The following is a 22962-nucleotide window of genomic DNA, read 5'->3' as shown; positions in this document are numbered from 1 at the left end:
GCTATTCCCATAGTACTGAGAGCAGTGCCCGGCGCATAGTAGATGCTCAGTAACCACCTGTTCAGTGGGTGCATGAGTGTGTCCTGTCTGAAGGGGTAACCTCCATGAGTGGTTTCCTTAGTCATTTGTAACAGTCTAGAGAGATTTAATAAAATTAAGTCCAGTAAAAGGTAATTGTGTGTGTGTGTGGTGGAGCTGGAGATGGGAACAGGGATGCGGGGTGGTGAGGGAGGTACAGATATTGAATGTTCCACAAAGCCATATATAATGTTAAAAAATAATAGCTAGGTGAGAACTGTGTTTGAGAATAAATAATTTTGGAAGTAAATAAGTCTGGTTCAGTTTATCAGTTCACTGTAGTTTTTATTTATTCAACATGAAGAGAAAAACATCACAAAGCAAGTGACCCAAAATAGCACATTTTGTGCATTTCTTCAGCCCCTTGGCAGCATCAGGCAGATGTGTTCACTCTGCACTGACTTGTGTGTGAATCTCCCGGCTCTTCACCCGCAGCTTGTTGACCTGGGACTCGGCAATGTCAGCCCGTTCCTCGGCCTCCTCCAGCTCGTGCTGGAGCTTGCGGAACCTGGCAAGATTAGCATTGGATTGTTCCTCCTAAGAATAGAGTTGTGAGAGTTAGACTTTGTGGTTCTCATTGCACTTTTCACAAACAGGATTATTTTCTCAACTCAGATATTTTCTTCTTACGGTTTGTTTGTCATATCTGATTTCAAATGCAGACAGAAGTTGTAACTTCAATTACATTTTTTATTCTAAAGAATGAAAGAAGAAATAGTTTTGAAATGGAAGAGACGAGCTCATTATGTCAAACCCAGGTATACGTGAAGTCTATTTACGATGTATGGACTGAGTGAAAAGGAGGAAGAGACCCATGTGCGCTCGCTCACAGAGGTTAGACAATAAATGTAAGGTCAAATTCTAACTTCGGGAAAATCCCAGTTGAAATGTTTTTGCCATATATTTTGACTCTGGTATACAGAGACGCTGCGGGTGGGGGGATGGGGATAGGAAGAAAGTATGCCCTTTGTTGGTTGGACTTACTACCATTCGTGCCTCTCCCTTTCGTGTTCCCTTTTCTTACCTCTTTCCCACTCCACTGTGTCTGGAAGAGTGGGGAACAACCAGGAAAAGTGAAGCTGGAGAACCTTCCAACACATCCTAATTTGCTACAGCGAATGTGCAGGGATAAGTCCCTGCTGATGACAGTGGTAGTGAGGGAAGGAGTCAGCTGGGGTAAAAGATTTCTGTTTGGCTTTTGGGAACAATTGATTTTGTGCATTTCTAGAGGGAGAGGAATATTTATCATGGTGTTAGATTTTCTGCTGGATATTCTTTGCAGCTATCAAGTAAGGTGGGTTATTTGGAATTTTCTTTTTTTCCCCCAACCCCTACAAATTGCTTAATAATAAAAATATCTCGTTTTGAGGTCTTATTCTATAATTAGGATTTGGGGGTAAATTCATATTTATATCATCTCTCTTAAAATAAGAATGACATATTCTTACTTGGTCTCTTTCTTTCTCATTAACACATTCTCTTAATATACTTTCTACCCCCAACGAAGTTTTCTTCTTCCCTCAAGGGCTTAAAGATACTTACAGCCTCCTCAGCTTGTCTCTTGTATGATTTCACCTTTGCCTGTAATTTATCTACCAGGTCTTGCAGCCTGAGAACATTCTTGCGGTCTTCCTCAGTCTGGAAGTTTGACAAAAATGGTCTGCATTGAATCCAACAAAATCAACCCACTACAGGTGGTGAAGTAAATCACTTTGATATGATGGCAGGTGGGCCTGGGGTAAATGTGGTCCACTCTGAGGCTTCCTTCATAGTATTAACAGTAGCCACTCTTGTTTAATGTCCACTGTGTGCAGGCACTATATTGGAGAGTTATACACGTCTCTAATCCTTACCTCCCTACTCTGGTGAGTAGATGTTTTTATTCTATTTTACAGGTGATGAATTAAGGTTGAGAGTGTTAGGTAACCTATCCGAGTTTAAAAAGTAAGAGGCCAAACTAGGACTAATACCAGTTTATCTGTCTTTGAAACCTGTATTCTTTCCTCACTTACACGATTTTCTAAAGGCCTTCCTGATTTTCCTAGCTTAGGAAAGGGTCTGTGATAGGTGATTGTGTCATTTGCCCCTTATGTATATCAAGTTAACATGTAGCTATTTGTGAGGACGACATAGTCACCAGGTTTTCAATTTCCCTTTGTTCAGGAAGTCTGGATATTCTAGAAAGCTCTTCCCCTTACCTGGTAGGTGAGTTCCTTTACTCTTCTCTCGTGTTTCCGCAAACCTTTAACAGCCTCAGCATTACGTTTCTGCTCACTTTCAACCTACCTCTCCTTCAAGCTCACGTACCTACAATCAAGAAAGATACTTATATAGTCAGTCTTGGGGGATGTTAATTAACTCAGGACCTACTGACGATATTGGGTGGCTGTCCCCAGCCACAGGATAAGGATGGGAGTCAATATACAAGAAGAGAGAAGGATCGGGGAGTGCCGTTTTCACTTCCCGGATTCAGAGAGATTGAGAGACCCACACTGGCCTCCAGCTTCTGGATGTGCTTCTTGCCGCCCTTCAAGGCCAGCTGCTCAGCCTCGTCCAGGCGGTGCTGCAGGTCCTTCACCGTCTGCTCCAGGTGCTTCTTCATCCGTGCCAGGTGGGCGCTGGTGTCCTGCTCCTTCTCTGTCAGCACCTCGGCCATCATGGCCGCCTGGTTAAGTTCACAAGAGGCATCAGTGGGCCACCCACCCCGCCTATGCGGGCACACGGAGGGTGCTGTGAGGCTGGTACTAGGCACGCTGATGCTTTCCTCCTTCCCGCAGCCACCACTGATGCTGCATGGTTCCCCTCCCACTTTGCCTCTGCTGAGGCTCCGTCTCCTTCCGTCTCTCCGGGAAGCCACCACTGACTGAATGCAGGGGTGAGGAGAGGAAACCTACTTGCAGGTCCCAAAGGGGTGGTGTAGAAGCCCCTTTCTTATCTCCAGACAGCATCTCTGATAAGAAAGAATGGAGTGCACATCCGTGACGGCCTTCTTGGCCTTCTCCTCTGCATTTTTGGACTCCTGGATAGACTTCTCCACCTCTGCCTGGCATTGGGCTATGTCAGCTGCCAGTTTTTTCTTGGTATTTATCAGGCACGTGTTCTACAAGAAAAATTAGATAAGAGGTTCGGGCTACATTTGGACACTTACAACGATTGGAAGGGAGAGGGTTGGGTGGGGAAAGAAGTCAAGCTCGAGAACGTTCCATTTCTTATTTTTCACACAGGTGAAAAAAAAATTAAAAAGACTTTCATTTTTGATAGGACAGATATCCCAAAACAGGCCCGAGAATTGTACATAAAAGAAGTGAGTAAATGATAAATGTGGACATTCAAATATTTGAGGAAGGATAAATTATTTAGTTAAAGGTGCTGGAACAAGGAAATGGTTGACATAACTATGTGAAATGAAAAATAATTCTCATGATCAAAACATTGTACAGAGTTGTTAGGTTGATGACAAACGAGAAAACATTTGCAATGTGCATTACTGAAAAAATATTTCCTTCCTTAATATGTAAAAAAGACAAATCATTAAGAAAAAAGGGCAAAAGTACAAATAGCTAAGACACACCAGAAGAAATACAAATAGCCAACAAATACGACAAAAATGTTCCACCTCATTAGTAATCAAACAAATAAGAATTTTTAAAATGAGGCATTTCCAACCATAAAATCGGTGAAGATTAAAAAAAATAATAGCTAAGCACTCTCACTTCTTTTCCCCATGGGAGTAAAAATTGGGACAACTTTGTTAAAGACCAATTTACAACATATCATAAATGTCTTTGCTGTTTTGACCATGAATATATACTTCCAGGAATTTACTTACTTTTAGGAATATTAAGGAAATAGTAATCATGGATATATGTGAAAATTTAGTTATGAAGAAGTTAGTCATACAATCTTCTAATCCTAAAAATTTTTATTGGGAACAGTCTAAAAATATCCAACCGTAGAAGACTGATTAAATAAATGTGCCATAATACACAACTAAAATGGACTGCTTTTCTGCCATTAAAAACTGTATCATAGGAAACTATTTTAAAATATAGAAATATGTTCACAACACGTTGTTAAATGAAAAAAAGTTGCAAAAGGATTGATCACGTTTACAAAAAATAGCATATTTATGTATAGAAACAAGAACCTAGAATAGGAGATCCCCAAAATGCTAACAATATGGTTGGTATTTTTCTAGTTTTTTGGCTAATTCAAAAAATAGTTTTTAAAGCAAGGAATTTTGGGGGAATTCCCTGGCGGTCCAGTGATTAGGGCTTTGTGTTTCCACCACGCAGGGTGCGGGTTCGATCCCTGGTTGGGGAACTAAGATCCCTTATGCCATGTGGTGTGGTCCAAAAAAATAAGAAATGAAACAAGAAATTCTTTAACTTTCCTAAAAGTAATTATTTCAAAAGACAATCCTAATTTTCTAAGCTTGCAGCTTAAATGTTACCACCTCTGTGAAGCCTCTTCCAGCCCTTATATGCAATAATTTGTCATGCCTTGCTCTGATTTCCCCATGATCTTTTATCTTCAGATAAAAGAAAGCTCAGCAATCTGTCCATCTAGAGACCAAGTTATTCCGAGAACTAGGCCTAATGAAAGTTTGTCTTGACCACTAGCCTGGAAGGAGTGGTGGGATCTCCTCTCCATCAAGCCTGGGTCCTGCCTGCCTCCAGGGTGGACCCAGAGTGGAGTGAGGACGGACACACGTGGGGTTGAAGGAGCTGCATGCGGTCGCTGGCCTCCAGCAGCTCGCGCTCCGCCAGCTTGCGGGTGCGCTCCGTCCGCGCCAGGGCCACCTTCCTCTCCTCCGGCTCCTCCAGCAAGAGGCCATTCCTGCGCTCCACGAGGGCCAGCTGCTCCTTAAGGTCCTCGTTGCTCCTCAGGGCATCATCCAGATGCAGCTGGGAGTCCTTCACGAGAAACCAGGGGTGAGACCGGAGCCCAGGGCAGGCTGAGGTCCCGCCAGGTCCTCCAGGGGCCGTGCACTCACCTTGAGCTGGCTCTGGACTGAGCACAGGTGTTTCTGGGTCTCTGCCACCTGGCGGTTGGAGTGGCCCAGCTGAATCTCCATCTCACTGAGGTCTCTCTCCATCTTCTTCTTCAGCCTCAGAGCAACATTCCGGCTCCGGATCTCAGCATCCAGCACACTCTGCATGGCCTTTGCTGCCCGCTGTTTCTTTTCAGCTTCTCGATTTCTTCTTCCTTCTCAATGATCTTGCAGTCAAGCTCAGATTTCAGCTGGTTCAACTCTAGCTGGACACGCAAAATCTTGCCCTCTTCATGCTGCAAGGAACCCTGATAAAAGTATAGGAGTGATTGGGATTGCCGGGGGCAGCCACCTTCTTGAATGAGGTTTTTCATCCCCATTATGATAAAAAGGGTATTATTAGGCTCATTTTACAAATAAATAGAACAGTACTCAAGAAGGTCAAAGAGTTTGCTCCCAAATTGTTACTAGTAATGAAACTAGAACTGAAGCTTTGTTGTTAACAATCTTATGTCTTGAGGAGGACAGAGCATCGTTTTCAATTAGTAAAAATTTTGATTACTGTGTCTTTTTAAATAGTGACCATAAGTCAGGAGCCAACCTCTTCTCAAAAAAGACAGAGAAAGACAGAGGAATTGCTCTCCTGTTATCCTGCATAGGGTAAATTTCCCTAGACCCTCTTAAGCATCCGCCCCTCTCTGGCCACAGCTGGTGATAGCATCAGGATCCTGCACTCTTTGGACCACACAGAATTCCCAGCAGCCAAAGATGACCGTGTATAACTCTCTGTTAAAACTAAGGGATTCTGAGCTGGCTCTCTGGATGTTTAGTGATTGATTGATTGAGTTCTTGCTTTCTGAGAGGAAGACGTTGAGGACATAATGAACAAGTTTATTTATTCAATAGGAGAAATACGATGGAGTAGAGAACACCCATGAGGCGAGGCAGCAGAGAGCAGCTGGTCCCCCCCAGGGCGGGGTTGGGGCTGGATTCTTCCCATTGGAGACACAGAGCCTACTGCAGGAAGGGCCACTGGGGGTGGTCTAGTCCCCTTCCACAGCGCCCCGCCCTCCTTCACATTTCAGACACGTGCCTCCATCTCTTCCAGGGCAGCCTGGAGGTCTGACTTTTCTCGCTGCACTTGCTTCCTGGTCTTCTCCACTTCCTGAAGATTCTTGCTCATTTCTGCAATCTGCATGGTTAAGTCGGAAATCTCTTCTGCAAAGGACAGGCTTGATTTAGGCTGTTTTCACAGGCTCTGTCTGATAGCACAGGCATTTGCCAGGGAATTTGGGGATTGGTGATTCATTCATGACTTTCATTTAGGAGAGGACAAATACAGTGAAACCTTTCGGGGGAGGTGTCAACAAGACACAGGTGTGTGGCCTCACCTGAAGATCCAGAGGGAGGAACAACAGAATACCTGTATGACCCTAAACTTTCACACGGTACACAAAAGGGTCACAGAGAGGACCGGGGGAGACTACTGTGGAGAAAACACATAGAATCATGGTTTCAGAAATAGAAGGGGCTTTAGAGGGCATTGGGTCTGGTCTAGTTTTGTAGGTCAGCGGTCTGAGATCCTAAGGGATCTGGTGACAGGATCAAGGACAAACAGCCATGTAGAGACAGAAACCATGGAAGATATGTTCTGTAGAAGAGCACGGAGCATAGCAGCCCAGCAAACAAACACTCTGTTCTCGAGAACAAGGTTTGGCTCTGACTATACCTTACATTGGGGAAGTTTGGGTCTCAGGGAAAACTGAGTAGATGTGAGGATTTTGTGGGGCGTCGGGAAGGAGGAGGCTGTGGCCAAATGGGGGAGGGGTGACCAGAAGAGAAGGGGGGCTGTCACACACCTGTGATAGGGAGAGAGCTGAGGGCTGTCACACCCCTGTGATGGGAAGACAGCTGGGGGCTGCCACATACCGGTGATGGGAAGACAGCTGGGGGCTGTCACATAGCTGTGATGTGGAGACAGCTGGGGGCTGTCACCTACCTGTGATGGGGAGAGAGTTGGGGGCTGTCAGGCACCTGTGGGGCGGAGACAGCTGGGGATTTTCACATACCTGTGATGGGGAGAGACCTGGGGGCAGTCACATACTTGTGATGGGGAGACAGCTGGGGGCTGTGACTCACCTGTGATGGGCAGAGAGGTGGGGGCTGTCACCTACCTGAGATTGGGAGAGAGATAGGGGCTATCACCTACCTGTGATGGGGAGAGAGCGGGGGGCTGTCAGGCACATGTGATATGGAGACAGATGGGGAGTGTCACACACCGGTGATGGGGAGAGAGCTTCGGGCTGTCACACACTTGTGATGTGGAGACAGCTGGGGGTTGTCACATAGAAGTGATGGGGAGAGTGATGCGGACTGTCACATACCCGTGATGGGGAGAGAGATGGGGGCTGTCACCCATCTGTGAAGGGGAGAGGGTAGCGGGCTGTCACGCAACTGTGATATGGAGACAGCTGGGGACGGTCACACACCTGTGATGGGGAGAGAGCTTGTGATTGTCACATACACGTGATGTGGAGACAGCTGGGGGTTGTTATATACCTATAATGGGGACACAGCTGGGGGCTGTCACATACCTGTGATGTGGAGACAGCTGGGGGCTGTCACATACCTGTGATGGGGAGAGAGCAGGGGGGTGTCACATACCTGAGATGGGGAGAGAGCTGGGGGCTGTCACGCACCTGTGATGTGCAGACAGCTGTGGGCTGTCACATACCAGTGATGGGGAGAGAGCTAGGGGCTGTGACTCACCTGTGATGGGGAGAGAGATGGGGGCTGTCACACACCTGTGATGGGGAGATAGCTGGGGGCTGTCACTCACCGGTGATGGGGAGAGAGATAGAAGCAGTTACATACCTGTGATGGGGAGAGAGCTGGGTAGTTTCACACACCTGTGATGGGGAGAGAGATGGGGACTGTCAAACACCTGTGAAGGGGAGAGAGATGGGGACGGTCACACACCTGTGACGGGGAGAGAGATGGGGACTGTCAAACACATATGATGGGGAGAGAGCTGGTTGTTGTCACATACCTGTGATCAGGAGACAGGTGGCGGCTGTAACATACCTGTGATAGGGAGAGAGCTGGGGGCTCTTACTCAGGTGTGATGGGAAGAAAGATGGGGCTGTCACATACCTGTGATGGGGAGAGTGCTGGAGGCGGTCACACACCTGTGATGGGGAGGGAATTGGGGGCTGACAGGCAACTTTGATGAGGTAACAGCTGGGGGCTGTCAAATACGTCAGAAGGGGAGAGAGCTGGGGACTGTCACTCACCTGTGATGGGGAGAGAGTTGGGGGCTGTCACATACGTGTGATGAGGAGAGAGATGGGGACTGTCAAACACCTGTGAGGCGGGGACAGCTGGAGGCTGTCGCATACCTGTGATGGGGAGAGAGTTGGGGGCTGTCGGGCAACTGTGATGCAGAGACAACTGGGGGCTCTCAAATACCTGTGATGGGGAGAGTGCTGGCGGCTGTCACACACCTGTGATGGGTAGAGAGCTGGTGGCTGTCACGCACCAGTGATGGGGAGAGACCTGGCGGCTGTCACACACCTGTGATGGGCAGAGTTATGGGGACAGTCAAACACCTGTGATGGAGAGAGACTTTGGGTCTGTCACATAACGGTAATGGGGAGAACGTTGGGGGCTGTAAGGCACCTGTGATGCGGAGACAGCAGGGGGCTGTTACATACTTGTGATGCGGAAAAACCTGGTGGCTGTTACATACCTGTGATGTGGAGAAAGCTGGGGGCTGTCACATACCTGTGATGTGAAGACAGCTGGCGGCTATAATATACCTGTGATGGGGAGAGACCTGGCGGCTGTCACACACCTGTTACGGGGAGAGAGATGGGGACTGTCAAAAACATATGATGGGGAGAGAGCTGGTGGTTGTCACATACTTGTGATGTGGAGACAGGTGGCGGCTGTAACATACCTGGGATGGGGCGTGAGCTGGGGTCTCTTACTCACCTGAAATGTGAAGAGAGGTGGGGGATCTCAATCACCTGTTATATGCAGAGAGCTGGGCACGGTCACACACCTGTGACAAGGAGAGATATGGGGACTGTCAAACACCTATGATGGGGAGAGAGCTGGTGGTTGTCACATACTTTTGATGTGGAGACAGGTGGCGGCTGTAACATACCTGTGATGGGGAGAGTGCTGGGGGCTGTCACGCACCTGTGATGGGGAAAGAGATGGGGACTGTCAGATACCTGTGATGCGGAGACAGCTGGTTTCTTTCACATACCTGTGATGAAGAGAGAGCTGGGGGCTGTCACTTACCTGTGATGGGGAGACAGCTGGGGGCCGTCACTCACCTGTGATGGGAGGAGAGCTTGGGGCTGACACTCACTTGTGATGTGGAAAGAGATGGGGTCTGTCAATCAATTTTGATGGGGCTAGAGCTGGGGGCTGTCACCCACCTGTGAAGGGGAGAGAGCGAGGAACTTTCACAACCCTGTGATATGGAGACAGCTGGGGATGGTCACACAAATGTGATGGGGAAAGAGCTTTGCGTTGTCACATACCTGTGATGTGGAGATAGCTGGGGGCTGTCACATACCTATGATAGGGAGAAAGCTGGGGGCTGTCAGGCAACTGTGATGCAGTGACTGCTGGGGGATGTCATATAGCTCTGATGGGTAGAGAGCTGGGGGCTGTCACATACCTGTGATGTGGACACAGGTGGGGGCTGTCACATACCTGTGATGGGGAGAGAGCTGGGGGCTGTCACTCACCTGTGATCAGGAGAGAGCTTGGGGCTGTCACCCACATGTGAAGGGGAGAGAGCTGGGGGCTTTCATGCACCTGTGATATGGAGAAAACTGGGGACGTTCACACACCTGTGATGTGCAGACCGCTGGGGGCGTTAACATACCAGTGATGCGGAGAGAGTTGGGGGCTGTCAGGCACCTTTGATGCGGAGACAGCTGGGGGCTGTCACATACATGTGATGGGGAGACAGCTGGGGGCCGTCACTCACCTGTGATGGGGAGAGAGCTGGGGGCTGTGACACACCTGTGATGGGGAGAGTGATGGGGACTGTCACATACCCGTTGTGCTGAGAAAGCTGGGGCTGTCAAATATCTGTGATGCTCTGACAGCTGGGAGCTGTCACATACCTGTGATGGGGAGAGAGCTGGGGACTGTCACACACCTGTGATGGGGAGAGAGATATGGAATATCAAACACCTGTGATGGGGAGAGAGCTGGGGGCTGTCACTCACCTGTGATCAGGAGAGAGCTTGGGGCTCTCACCCATTGGTGAAGGGGAGAGAGCTGGGGGCTTTCACGCACCTGTGATATGGAGACAACTGGGGACGGTAACACACCTGTGATGGGGAGAGAGCTTGGCGTTGTCACATACCTGTGATATGGAGACTGCTGGGGGCTCATATACCTGTAATTCGGAGAGAGCTGGGAGCCGTCACTCACCTGTGATGGGGAGACAGTTTGGGGCTATCACACACCTGTGATGGGGAGAGAGATGGGGACTGTAAGATACCTGTGATGCTGTTACAGTGGGGGCTTTCATATACCTATGATGAGGAGAGAGCTGATGGCGGTTACTCACCTGAGATGGGAAGAGAGATGGGGGATGTCAGTCACCTGTGATGGGGAGAGAGCTGGGGGCTGTGACTCACCTGTGATCAGGAGAGAGCTTGGGGCTGTCACCCACCTGTGAAGGGGAGAGAGCTGGGCATAGTCACGCACCTGTGATATGGAGATAGATGGGGACGGTCACACACCTGTGATGGAGGGAGAGCTGTGGGCTGTCACACACCTGTGATGGAGCGTGAGATGGGGACTGTCAAACACCTGTGATGGGGAGAGAGCTGGGGTCTGTCACATACCTGTGATGTGGAGACAACTGGAGGCTGTCACATACCTGTGATGGGGAGAGAGTTGGGGGCTTTCAGGCACCTGTGATGCGGACACAGCTGGGGACTGTCACACACCTGTGATGTGGAGATAGCTGTGGGCTGTCACATACCTGTGATCAGGAGAGAGCTTGGGGCTGTCACCCACCTGTGAAGGGGAGAGAGCTGGGCGTAGTCACGCACCTGAGATATGGAGATAGATGGGGACGGTCACACACCTGTGATGCAGGGAGAGCTGGGGACTGTCACACACCTGTGATGGAGCGAGAGATGGGGACTGTCAAACACCTGTGATGGGGAGAGAGCTGGGGTCTGTCACAAACCTGTGATGTGGAGACAACTGGGGGCTGTCACATACCTGTGATGGGGAGAGAGATGAAGATTGTCAAACACCTGTGATGGGGAGAGAGCTGGGGACTGTCACATACCTGTGATGTGGACACAGGTGGGGGCTGTCACATACCTGTGATGGGGAGAGAGCTGGGGGCTGTCACTCACCTGTGATCAGGAGAGAGCTTGGGGCTGTCACCCACATGTGAAAGGGAGAGAGCTGGGGGCTTTCACGCACCTGTGATATGGAGACAACTGGGGACGTTCACACACCTGTGATGTGCAGACAGCTGGGGGCGTTAACATACCAGTGATATTGAGAGAGTTGGGGACTCTCAGGCACCTTTGATGTGGAGACAGCTGGGGTCTGTCACATACATGTGATGGGGAGACAGCTGGGGGCCGTCACTCACCTGTGATGGGGAGAGAGCTGGGGGCTGTGACACACCTGTGATGGGGAGAGAGATGGGGACACTCACATACCTGTGATGCTGAGACAGCTGAGGGGTGTCACATACCTGTGATGCTGTGACAGCTGTGAGCTGTCACATACCTGTGATGGGGAGAGAGCTGGGGGCTGTAACACACCGGTGATGGGGAGAGAGCTGGGGTATGTCACACACCTGTGATGGGGAGAGAGTTTGGGGTTGTCACACACCTGTGATGGTGAGAGAGATGGGGATTGTCACTTGCTTGTCATTCTAAGACAGATGTGGACTGCCACACTGCTGTGTTTGGGAGAGAGCTGGGGGCTGTCACTCACGGGGGATGGGGAGAGACCTGGGGGATGTCACACACCTGTGATGGGAAAGGAGCTTGGGGCTGTCACTCACTTGTGAAGGGGAAAGAGATGGGGACTGTCAAACACTTCTGATGGGGAGAGTGCTGGGGCCAGTTCCATACGTTTAATGCGGAGTCAGGTAGTTGCTGTCACATCCTTGTGATGTGGAGACAGCTGGGTGTTGTCACACACCTGTGATGGGGAGAGAGCTGGGGGCTCACACATACCTATGATACAGAGACAGCTAGTCGTTGTCACATCCCTGTGCTGTGGAGACAATGGCGGTTGTGACATACCTGTGATGGGTAGAGAGTTGGGGGCTGTTAGGCTCCTGTGATACGGGGACAGATGGGGGCTCTCAGATACCTGGGATGGGGAGAGAGCTGGGATTTCTTACTCACCTGAAATGGCGAGAGAGCTGGGGTCTGTCAAACACCTGTGATGGGGAAAGAGATGGGGACTGTCAGATACCTGTGATGCGGAGACAGCTGGTTTCTTTCACATACCTGTGATGCAGAGAGAGCTGGGGGCTGTCACATACCTGTGATGGGGAGACAGCTGGGGGCCGTCACTCCCCTGTGATGGGGCGAGAGCTTGGGGCTGTCACTCACTTGTGATGTGGAAAAAGATGGGGTCTGTCAATCAATTTTGATGGGGCTAGAGCTGGGGGCTCTCACCCACCTGTGAAGGGGAGAGAGCGGGGGCCTTTCACACCCCTGTGATATGGAGACAGCTGGGGACGGTCACACAAATGTGATGGGGAGAGAGCTTTGCGTTGTCACATACCTGTGATGTGGAGACAGCTGGGGGTTGTTATATACCTATAATGGGGACACAGCTGGGGGCTGTCACATACCTGTGATGTGGAGACAGCTGGGGGCTGTCACATACCTGTGATGGGGAGAGAGCAGGGGGGTGTCACATACCTGAGATGGGGAGAGAGCTGGGGGCTGTCACGCACCTGTGATGTGCAGACAGCTGTGGGCTGTCACATACCAGTGATGGGGAGAGAGCTAGGGGCTGTGACTCACCTGTGATGGGGAGAGAGATGGGGGCTGTCACACACCTGTGATGGGGAGATAGCTGGGGGCTGTCACTCACCGGTGATGGGGAGAGAGATAGAGGCAGTTACATACCTGTGATGGGGAGAGAGCTGGGTAGTTTCACACACCTGTGATGGGGAGAGAGATGGGGACTGTCAAACACCTGTGAAGGGGAGAGAGATGGGGACGGTCACACACCTGTGACGGGGAGAGAGATGGGGACTGTCAAACACATATGATGGGGAGAGAGCTGGTTGTTGTCACATACCTGTGATCAGGAGACAGGTGGCGGCTGTAACATACCTGTGATAGGGAGAGAGCTGGGGGCTCTTACTCAGCTGTGATGGGAAGAAAGATGGGGCTGTCACATACCTGTGATGGGGAGAGTGCTGGAGGCGGTCACACACCTGTGATGGGGAGGGAATTGGGGGCTGACAGGCAACTTTGATGAGGTAACAGCTGGGGGCTGTCAAATACGTCAGAAGGGGAGAGAGCTGGGGACTGTCACTCACCTGTGATGGGGAGAGAGTTGGGGGCTGTCACATACGTGTGATGAGGAGAGAGATGGGGACTGTCAAACACCTGTGAGGCGGGGACAGCTGGAGGCTGTCGCATACCTGTGATGGGGAGAGAGCTGGGGTCTTTTACTCACCTGTAATGGGAAGAGAGATGGGGGCTGTCAAATACCTGTGATAGGGAGAGAGTTGGGGGCTGTCGGGCAACTGTGATGCAGAGACAACTGGGGGCTCTCAAATACCTGTGATGGGGAGAGTGCTGGTGGCTGTCACTCACCTGTGATGGGTAGAGAGCTGGTGGCTGTCACGCACCAGTGATGGGGAGAGACCTGGCGGCTGTCACACACCTGTGATGGGCAGAGTTATGGGGACAGTCAAACACCTGTGATGGAGAGAGACTTTGGGTCTGTCACATAACGGTAATGGGGAGAACGTTGGGGGCTGTCAGGCACCTGTGATGCGGAGACAGCAGGGGGCTGTTACATACTTGTGATGCGGAAAAACCTGGTGGCTGTTACATACCTGTGATGTGGAGAAAGCTGGGGGCTGTCACATACCTGTGATGTGAAGACAGCTGGCGGCTATAATATACCTGTGATGGGGAGAGACCTGGCGGCTGTCACACACCTGTTACGGGGAGAGAGATGGGGACTGTCAAAAACATATGATGGGGAGAGAGCTGGTGGTTGTCACATACTTGTGATGTGGAGACAGGTGGCGGCTGTAACATACCTGGGATGGGGCGTGAGCTGGGGTCTCTTACTCACCTGAAATGTGAAGAGAGGTGGGGGATCTCAATCACCTGTTATATGCAGAGAGCTGGGCACGGTCACACACCTGTGACAAGGAGAGATATGGGGATTGTCAAACACCTATGATGGGGAGAGAGCTGGTGGTTGTCACATACTTTTGATGTGGAGACAGGTGGCGGCTGTAACATACCTGTGATGGGGAGAGTGCTGGGGGCTGTCACGCACCTGTGATGGGGAAAGAGATGGGGACTGTCAGATACCTGTGATGCGGAGACAGCTGGTTTCTTTCACATACCTGTGATGAAGAGAGAGCTGGGGGCTGTCACTTACCTGTGATGGGGAGACAGCTGGGGGCCGTCACTCACCTGTGATGGGAGGAGAGCTTGGGGCTGACACTCACTTGTGATGTGGAAAGAGATGGGGTCTGTCAATCAATTTTGATGGGGCTAGAGCTGGGGGCTGTCACCCACCTGTGAAGGGGAGAGAGCGAGGAACTTTCACAACCCTGTGATATGGAGACAGCTGGGGATGGTCACACAAATGTGATGGGGAAAGAGCTTTGCGTTGTCACATACCTGTGATGTGGAGATAGCTGGGGGCTGTCACATACCTATGATAGGGAGAAAGCTGGGGGCTGTCAGGCAACTGTGATGCAGTGACTGCTGGGGGATGTCATATAGCTCTGATGGGTAGAGAGCTGGGGGCTGTCACATACCTGTGATGTGGACACAGGTGGGGGCTGTCACATACCTGTGATGGGGAGAGAGCTGGGGGCTGTCACTCACCTGTGATCAGGAGAGAGCTTGGGGCTGTCACCCACATGTGAAGGGGAGAGAGCTGGGGGCTTTCATGCACCTGTGATATGGAGAAAACTGGGGACGTTCACACACCTGTGATGTGCAGACCGCTGGGGGCGTTAACATACCAGTGATGCGGAGAGAGTTGGGGGCTGTCAGGCACCTTTGATGCGGAGACAGCTGGGGGCTGTCACATACATGTGATGGGGAGACAGCTGGGGGCCGTCACTCACCTGTGATGGGGAGAGAGCTGGGGGCTGTGACACACCTGTGATGGGGAGAGTGATGGGGACTGTCACATACCCGTTGTGCTGAGACAGCTGGGGCTGTCAAATATCTGTGATGCTCTGACAGCTGGGAGCTGTCACATACCTGTGATGGGGAGAGAGCTGGGGACTGTCACACACCTGTGATGGGGAGAGAGATATGGAATATCAAACACCTGTGATGGGGAGAGAGCTGGTGGCTGTCACTCACCTGTGATCAGGAGAGAGCTTGGGGCTCTCACCCATTGGTGAATGGGAGAGAGCTGGGAGCTTTCACGCACCTGTGATATGGAGACAACTGGGGACGGTAACACACCTGTGATGGGGAGAGAGCTTGGCGTTGTCACATACCTGTGATATGGAGACTGCTGGGGGCTCATATACCTGTAATTCGGAGAGAGCTGGGAGCCGTCACTCACCTGTGATGGGGAGACAGTTTGGGGCTATCACACACCTGTGATGGGGAGAGAGATGGGGACTGTAAGATACCTGTGATGCTGTTACAGTGGGGGCTTTCATATACCTATGATGAGGAGAGAGCTGAGGGCGGTTACTCACCTGAGATGGGAAGAGAGATGGGGGATGTCAGTCACCTGTGATGGGGAGAGAGCTGGGGGCTGTGACTCACCTGTGATCAGGAGAGAGCTTGGGGCTGTCACCCACCTGTGAAGGGGAGAGAGCTGGGCATAGTCACGCACCTGTGATATGGAGATAGATGGGGACGGTCACACACCTGTGATGGAGGGAGAACTGTGGGCTGTCACACACCTGTGATGGAGCGTGAGATGGGGACTGTCAAACACCTGTGATGGGGAGAGAGCTGGGGTCTGTCACATACCTGTGATGTGGAGACAACTGGAGGCTGTCACATACCTGTGATGGGGAGAGAGTTGGGGGCTTTCAGGCACCTGTGATGCGGACACAGCTGGGGACTGTCACACACCTGTGATGTGGAGATAGCTGTGGGCTGTCACATACCTGTGATCAGGAGAGAGCTTGGGGCTGTCACCCACCTGTGAAGGGGAGAGAGCTGGGCGTAGTCACGCACCTGAGATATGGAGATAGATGGGGACGGTCACACACCTGTGATGCAGGGAGAGCTGGGGACTGTCACATACCTGTGATGGAGCGAGAGATGGGGACTGTCAAACACCTGTGATGGGGAGAGAGCTGGGGTCTGTCACAAACCTGTGATGTGGAGACAACTGGGGGCTGTCACATACCTGTGATGGGGAAAGAGATGAAGATTGTCAAACACCTGTGATGGGGAGAGAGCTGGGGACTGTCACATACCTGTGATGTGGACACAGGTGGGGGCTGTCACATACCTGTGATGGGGAGAGAGCTGGGGGCTGTCACTCACCTGTGATCAGGAGAGAGCTTGGGGCTGTCACCCACATGTGAAAGGGAGAGAGCTGGGGGCTTTCACGCACCTGTGATATGGAGACAACTGGGGACGTTCACACACCTGTGATGTGCAGACAGCTGGGGGCGTTAACATACCAGTGATGTTGAGAGAGTTGGGGACTCTCAGGCACCTTTGATGTGGAGACAGCTGGGGTCTGTCACATACATGTGATGGGGAGACAGCTGGGGGCCGTCACTCACCTGTGATGGGGAGAGAGCTGGGGGCTGTGACACACCTGTGATGGGGAGAGAGATGGGGACACTCACATACCTGTGATGCTGAGACAGCTGAGGGGTGTCACATACCTGTGATGCTGTGACAGCTGGGAGCTGTCACATACCTGTGATGGGGAGAGAGCTGGGGGCTGTAACACACCGGTGATGGGGAGAGAGCTGGGGTATGTCACACACCTGTGATGGGGAGTGAGTTTGGGGTTGTCACACACCTGTGATGGTGAGAGAGATGGGGATTGTCACTTGCTTGTCATTCTAAGACAGATGTGGACTGCCACACTGCTGTGTTTGGGAGAGAGCTGGGGGCTGTCACTCACGGGGGATGGGGAGAGACCTGGGGGATGTCACACACCTGTGATGGGAAAGGAGCTTGGGGCTGTCACTCACTTGTGAAGGGGAAAGAGATGGGGACTGTCAAACACTTCTGATGGGGAGAGTGCTGGGGCCAGTTCCATACGTTTAATGCGGAGTCAGGTAGTTGCTGTCACATCCTTGTGATGTGGAGACAGCTGGGTGTTGTCACACACCTGTGATGGGGAGAGAGCTGGGGGCTCACACATACCTATGATACAGAGACAGCTAGTCGTTGTCACATCCCTGTGCTGTGGAGACAATGGCGGTTGTGACATACCTGTGATGGCTAGAGAGTTGGGGGCTGTTAGGCTCCTGTGATACGGGGACAGATGGGGGCTCTCAGATACCTGGGATGGAGAGAGAGCTGGGATTTCTTACTCACCTGAAATGGCGAGAGAGCTGGGGTCTGTCAAACACCTGTGATGGGGAAAGAGATGGGGACTGTCAGATACCTGTGATGCGGAGACAGCTGGTTTCTTTCACATACCTGTGATGCAGAGAGAGCTGGGGGCTGTCACATACCTGTGATGGGGAGACAGCTGGGGGCCGTCACTCCCCTGTGATGGGGCGAGAGCTTGGGGCTGTCACTCACTTGTGATGTGGAAAGAGATGGGGTCTGTCAATCAATTTTAATGGGGCTAGAGCTGGGGGCTCTCACCCACCTGTGAAGGGGAGAGAGCGGGGGCCTTTCACACCCCTGTGATATGGAGACAGCTGGGGACGGTCACACAAATGTGATGCGGAGAGAGCTTTGCGTTGTCACATACCTGTGATGTGGAGACAGCTGGGGTCTGTCACATACGTATAACGGGGAGAGAGCTGGGGGCTATCACATACCTGCGATGGAGAGAGACCTGGTGGCTGTCACATACCTGTGATGTGGACAGAGATGGGGACTGCCACATACCTGTGATGCTGAGAAAGCAGGGGTCTGTCACATGCCTGTGATGGGGAGAAAGCTGGGGGCTGTCAGGCAACTGTGATGCAGTGACAGCTGGGGGATGTCAAATAGCTCTGATGGGTAGAGAGCTGGGGGCTGTCACACACCTGTGATGGGGAGAGAGCTGGGGGCTGTCACTCACCTGTGATCAGGAGAGAGCTTGGGGCTGTCACCCACCTGTGAAGGGGAGAGAGGTGGGCGTAGTCACTCACCTGTGATATGCAGATAGATGGGGACGGTCACACACCTGTGATGGAGGGAGAGCTGGGGGCTGTCACACAAATGTGATGGAGCGAGAAATGGGGACTGTCAAACACCTGTGATGGGGAGAGAGCTGGGGTCTGTCACATACCTGTGATGTGGAGACAACTGGGGGCTGTCACATACCTGTGATGGGGAGAGAGTTGGGGGCTTTCAGGCACCTGTGATGCGGACACAGCTGGGGGCTGTCACACACCTGTGATGTGGAGAGAGCTGGTGGCCGTCGCTCACCTGTGATGGGGAGAGAGCTGGGGGCTGTCACTCACCTGTGAAGGGGAAGGGATGGGGATTGTCACTCCCCTGTGATGGGGAGAGAGTTGGGGACTGACACACCTGTGATGGGGAGCGAGCTGGGGGCTGTCACTCACCTGTAATGGGGAAAGAGCTGGCGGCTATCACACACCTGTGATGGGGAAAGACATGCGGACTATCAAACACCTGTGATGGTGAGAGACGTGGGCCTGTCACATAACAGTGATAGGGAGAGACTTGAGGTTTGTCAGGCACCTGTGATACGGAGACAATTGGGGGCTGTCATATACCAGTGATGGGGAGAGAGCTGGGGGCTGTAACTCACCGGTGATGGGGAGAGAGCTGGGGGATGTCACACACCTGTGATGGGGAGCGAGCTTGAGGTTGTCACACACCTGTGATGGGGAGAGAGATGGGGATTGTCACTTACTTGTAATTCTAAGACATATGTCAACTGTCACACTGCTGTGATTGGGAGAGAGCTGGGGGCTGTCACTTACCGGGGTTGGGGAGAGAGCAGTGGGATGTCACACACCTGTGATGGGAAAGGAGCTTGGGGCTGTCACTCACTTGTGAAGGGGAAAGAGATGGGGACTGCGAAACACTTCTGATGGGGAGAGTGCTGGGTCCAGTTCCATACCTTTAATGCGGAATCAGGTAGTTGCTGTCACATACTTGTGATGTGGAGACAGCTGGGTGTTGTCACACACCTGTGATGGGGAGAGAGCTGGGGGCTCACACATACCTATGATACAGAGACAGCTAGTCGTTGTCACACCCCTGTGCTGTGGAGACAATGGCGGTTGTGACATACCTGTGATGGGTAGAGAGTTGGGGCCTGTTAGGCTCCTGTGATACGGGGACAGATGGGGGCTCTCAGATACCTGGGATGGGGAGAGAGCTGGGATTTCTTACTCACCTGAAATGGCGAGAGAGCTGGGGTCTGTCAAACACCTGTGATGGGGAAAGAGATGGGGACTGTCAGATACCTGTGATGCGGAGACAGCTGGTTTCTTTCACATACCTGTGATGCAGAGAGAGCTGGGGGCTGTCACATACCTGTGATGGGGAGACAGCTGGGGGCCGTCACTCCCCTGTGATGGGGCGAGAGCTTGGGGCTGTCACTCACTTGTGATGTGGAAAGAGATGGGGTCTGTCAATCAATTTTGATGGGGCTAGAGCTGGGGGCTGTCACCCACCTGTGAAGGGGAGAGAGCGGGGGCCTTTCACACCCCTGTGATATGGAGACAGCTGGGGACGGTCACACAAATGTGATGGGGAGAGAGCTTTGCGTTGTCACATACCTGTGATGTGGAGACAGCTGGGGTCTGTCACATACGTATAACGGGGGAGAGCTGGGGGCTATCACATACCTGCGATGGAGAGAGACCTGGTGGCTGTCACATACCTGTGATGTGAACAGAGATGGGGACTGCCACATACCTGTGATGCTGAGAAAGCAGGGGTCTGTCACATGCCTGTGATGGGGAGAAAGCTGGGGGCTGTCAGGCAACTGTGATGCAGTGACAGCTGGGGGATGTCAAATAGCTCTGATGGGTAGAGAGCTGGGGGCTGTCACACACCTGTGATGGGGAGAGAGCTGGGGGCTGTCACTCACCTGTGATCAGGAGAGAGCTTGGGGCTGTCACCCACCTGTGAAGGGGAGAGAGGTGGGCGTAGTCACTCACCTGTGATATGCAGATAGATGGGGACGGTCACACACCTGTGATGGAGGGAGAGCTGGGGGCTGTCACACAAATGTGATGGAACGAGAGATGGGGACTGTCAAACACCTGTGATGGGGAGAGAGCTGGGGTCTGTCACATACCTGTGATGTGGAGACAACTGTGGGCTGTCACATACCTGTGATGGGGAGAGAGTTGGGGGCTTTCAGGCACCTGTGATGCGGACACAGCTGGGGGCTCTCACACACCTGTGATGTGGAGAGAGCTGGGGGCTGTCACATACCTATGATAGGGAGAAAGCTGGGGGCTGTCAGGCAACTGTGATGCAGTGACTGCTGGGGGATGTCATATATCTCTGATGGGTAGAGAGCTGGGGGCTGTCACATACCTGTGATGTGGACACAGGTGGGGGCTGTCACATACCTGTGATGGGGAGAGAGCTGGGGGCTGTCACTCACCTGTGATCAGGAGTGAGCTTGGGGCTGTCACCCACATGTGAAGGGGAGAGAGCTGGGGGCTTTCATGCACCTGTGATATGGAGAAAACTGGGGACGTTCACACACCTGTGATGTGCAGACCGCTGGGGGCGTTAACATACCAGTGATGCGGAGAGAGTTGGGGGCTGTCAGGCACCTTTGATGCGGAGACAGCTGGGGGCTGTCACATACATGTGATGGGGAGACAGCTGGGGGCCGTCACTCACCTGTGATGGGGAGAGAGCTGGGGGCTGTGACACACCTGTGATGGGGAGAGTGATGGGGACTGTCACATACCCGTTGTGCTGAGACAGCTGGGGCTGTCAAATATCTGTGATGCTCTGACAGCTGGGAGCTGTCACATACCTGTGATGGGGAGAGAGCTGGGGACTGTCACACACCTGTGATGGGGAGAGAGATATGGAGTATCAAACACCTGTGATGGGGAGAGAGCTGGGGGCTGTCACTCACCTGTGATCAGGAGAGAGCTTGGGGCTCTCACCCATTGGTGAAGGGGAGAGAGCTGGGGGCTTTCACGCACCTGTGATATGGAGACAACTGGGGACGGTAACACACCTGTGATGGGGAGAGAGCTTGGCGTTGTCACATACCTGTGATATGGAGACTGCTGGGGGCTCATATACCTGTAATTCGGAGAGAGCTGGGAGCCGTCACTCACCTGTGATGGGGAGACAGTTTGGGGCTATCACACACCTGTGATGGGGAGAGAGATGGGGACTGTAAGATACCTGTGATGCTGTTACAGTGGGGGCTTTCATATACCTATGATGAGGAGAGAGCTGAGGGCGGTTACTCACCTGAGATGGGAAGAGAGATGGGGGATGTCAGTCACCTGTGATGGGGAGAGAGCTGGGGGCTGTGACTCACCTGTGATCAGGAGAGAGCTTGGGGCTGTCACCCACCTGTGAAGGGGAGAGAGCTGGGCATAGTCACGCACCTGTGATATGGAGATAGATGGGGACGGTCACACACCTGTGATGGAGGGAGAGCTGTGGGCTGTCACACACCTGTGATGGAGCGTGAGATGGGGACTGTCAAACACCTGTGATGGTGAGAGAGCTGGGGTCTGTCACATACCTGTGATGTGGAGACAACTGGAGGCTGTCACATACCTGTGATGGGGAGAGAGTTGGGGGCTTTCAGGCACCTGTGATGCGGACACAGCTGGGGACTGTCACACACCTGTGATGTGGAGATAGCTGTGGGCTGTCACATACCTGTGATCAGGAGAGAGCTTGGGGCTGTCACCCACCTGTGAAGGGGAGAGAGCTGGGCGTAGTCACGCACCTGAGATATGGAGATAGATGGGGACGGTCACACACCTGTGATGCAGGGAGAGCTGGGGACTGTCACACACCTGTGATGGAGCGAGAGATGGGGACTGTCAAACACCTGTGATGGGGAGAGAGCTGGGGTCTGTCACAAACCTGTGATGTGGAGACAACTGGGGGCTGTCACATACCTGTGATGGGGAGAGAGATGAAGATTGTCAAACACCTGTGATGGGGAGAGAGCTGGGGACTGTCACATACCTGTGATGTGGACACAGGTGGGGGCTGTCACATACCTGTGATGGGGAGAGAGCTGGGGGCTGTCACTCACCTGTGATCAGGAGAGAGCTTGGGGCTGTCACCCACATGTGAAAGGGAGAGAGCTGGGGGCTTTCACGCACCTGTGATATGGAGACAACTGGGGACGTTCACACACCTGTGATGTGCAGACAGCTGGGGGCGTTAACATACCAGTGATGTGGAGAGAGTTGGGGACTCTCAGGCACCTTTGATGTGGAGACAGCTGGGGCCTGTCACATACATGTGATGGGGAGACAGCTGGGGGCCGTCACTCACCTGTGATGGGGAGAGAGCTGGGGG

The 22962-nt window shown here is 52.3% G+C and overlaps 1 long non-coding RNA gene across 1 annotated transcript; it reads right to left on the bottom strand.

The window, feature by feature from the left end:
- Positions 1-337: 337 nt before the first annotated feature.
- On the bottom strand, positions 338-2541 carry LOC309653832. The gene is made up of 3 exons (XR_014259548.1): positions 2277-2541; positions 1621-1716; positions 338-615 (listed from the first exon to the last, which is right to left on the bottom strand). It is a non-coding gene; the product is annotated as an uncharacterized lncRNA (long non-coding RNA).
- Between the last annotated feature and the right edge of the window lie 20421 nt (positions 2542-22962).

This window comes from Balaenoptera physalus, assembly GCF_965194825.1.
Source record: "Balaenoptera physalus genome assembly, contig: HAP1_SCAFFOLD_1272, whole genome shotgun sequence".
Taxonomy (NCBI): domain Eukaryota; kingdom Metazoa; phylum Chordata; class Mammalia; order Artiodactyla; family Balaenopteridae; genus Balaenoptera; species Balaenoptera physalus.
Note: the sequence above shows the minus strand (reverse complement) of the source record. Positions and strands in the feature narration are given on the sequence as shown.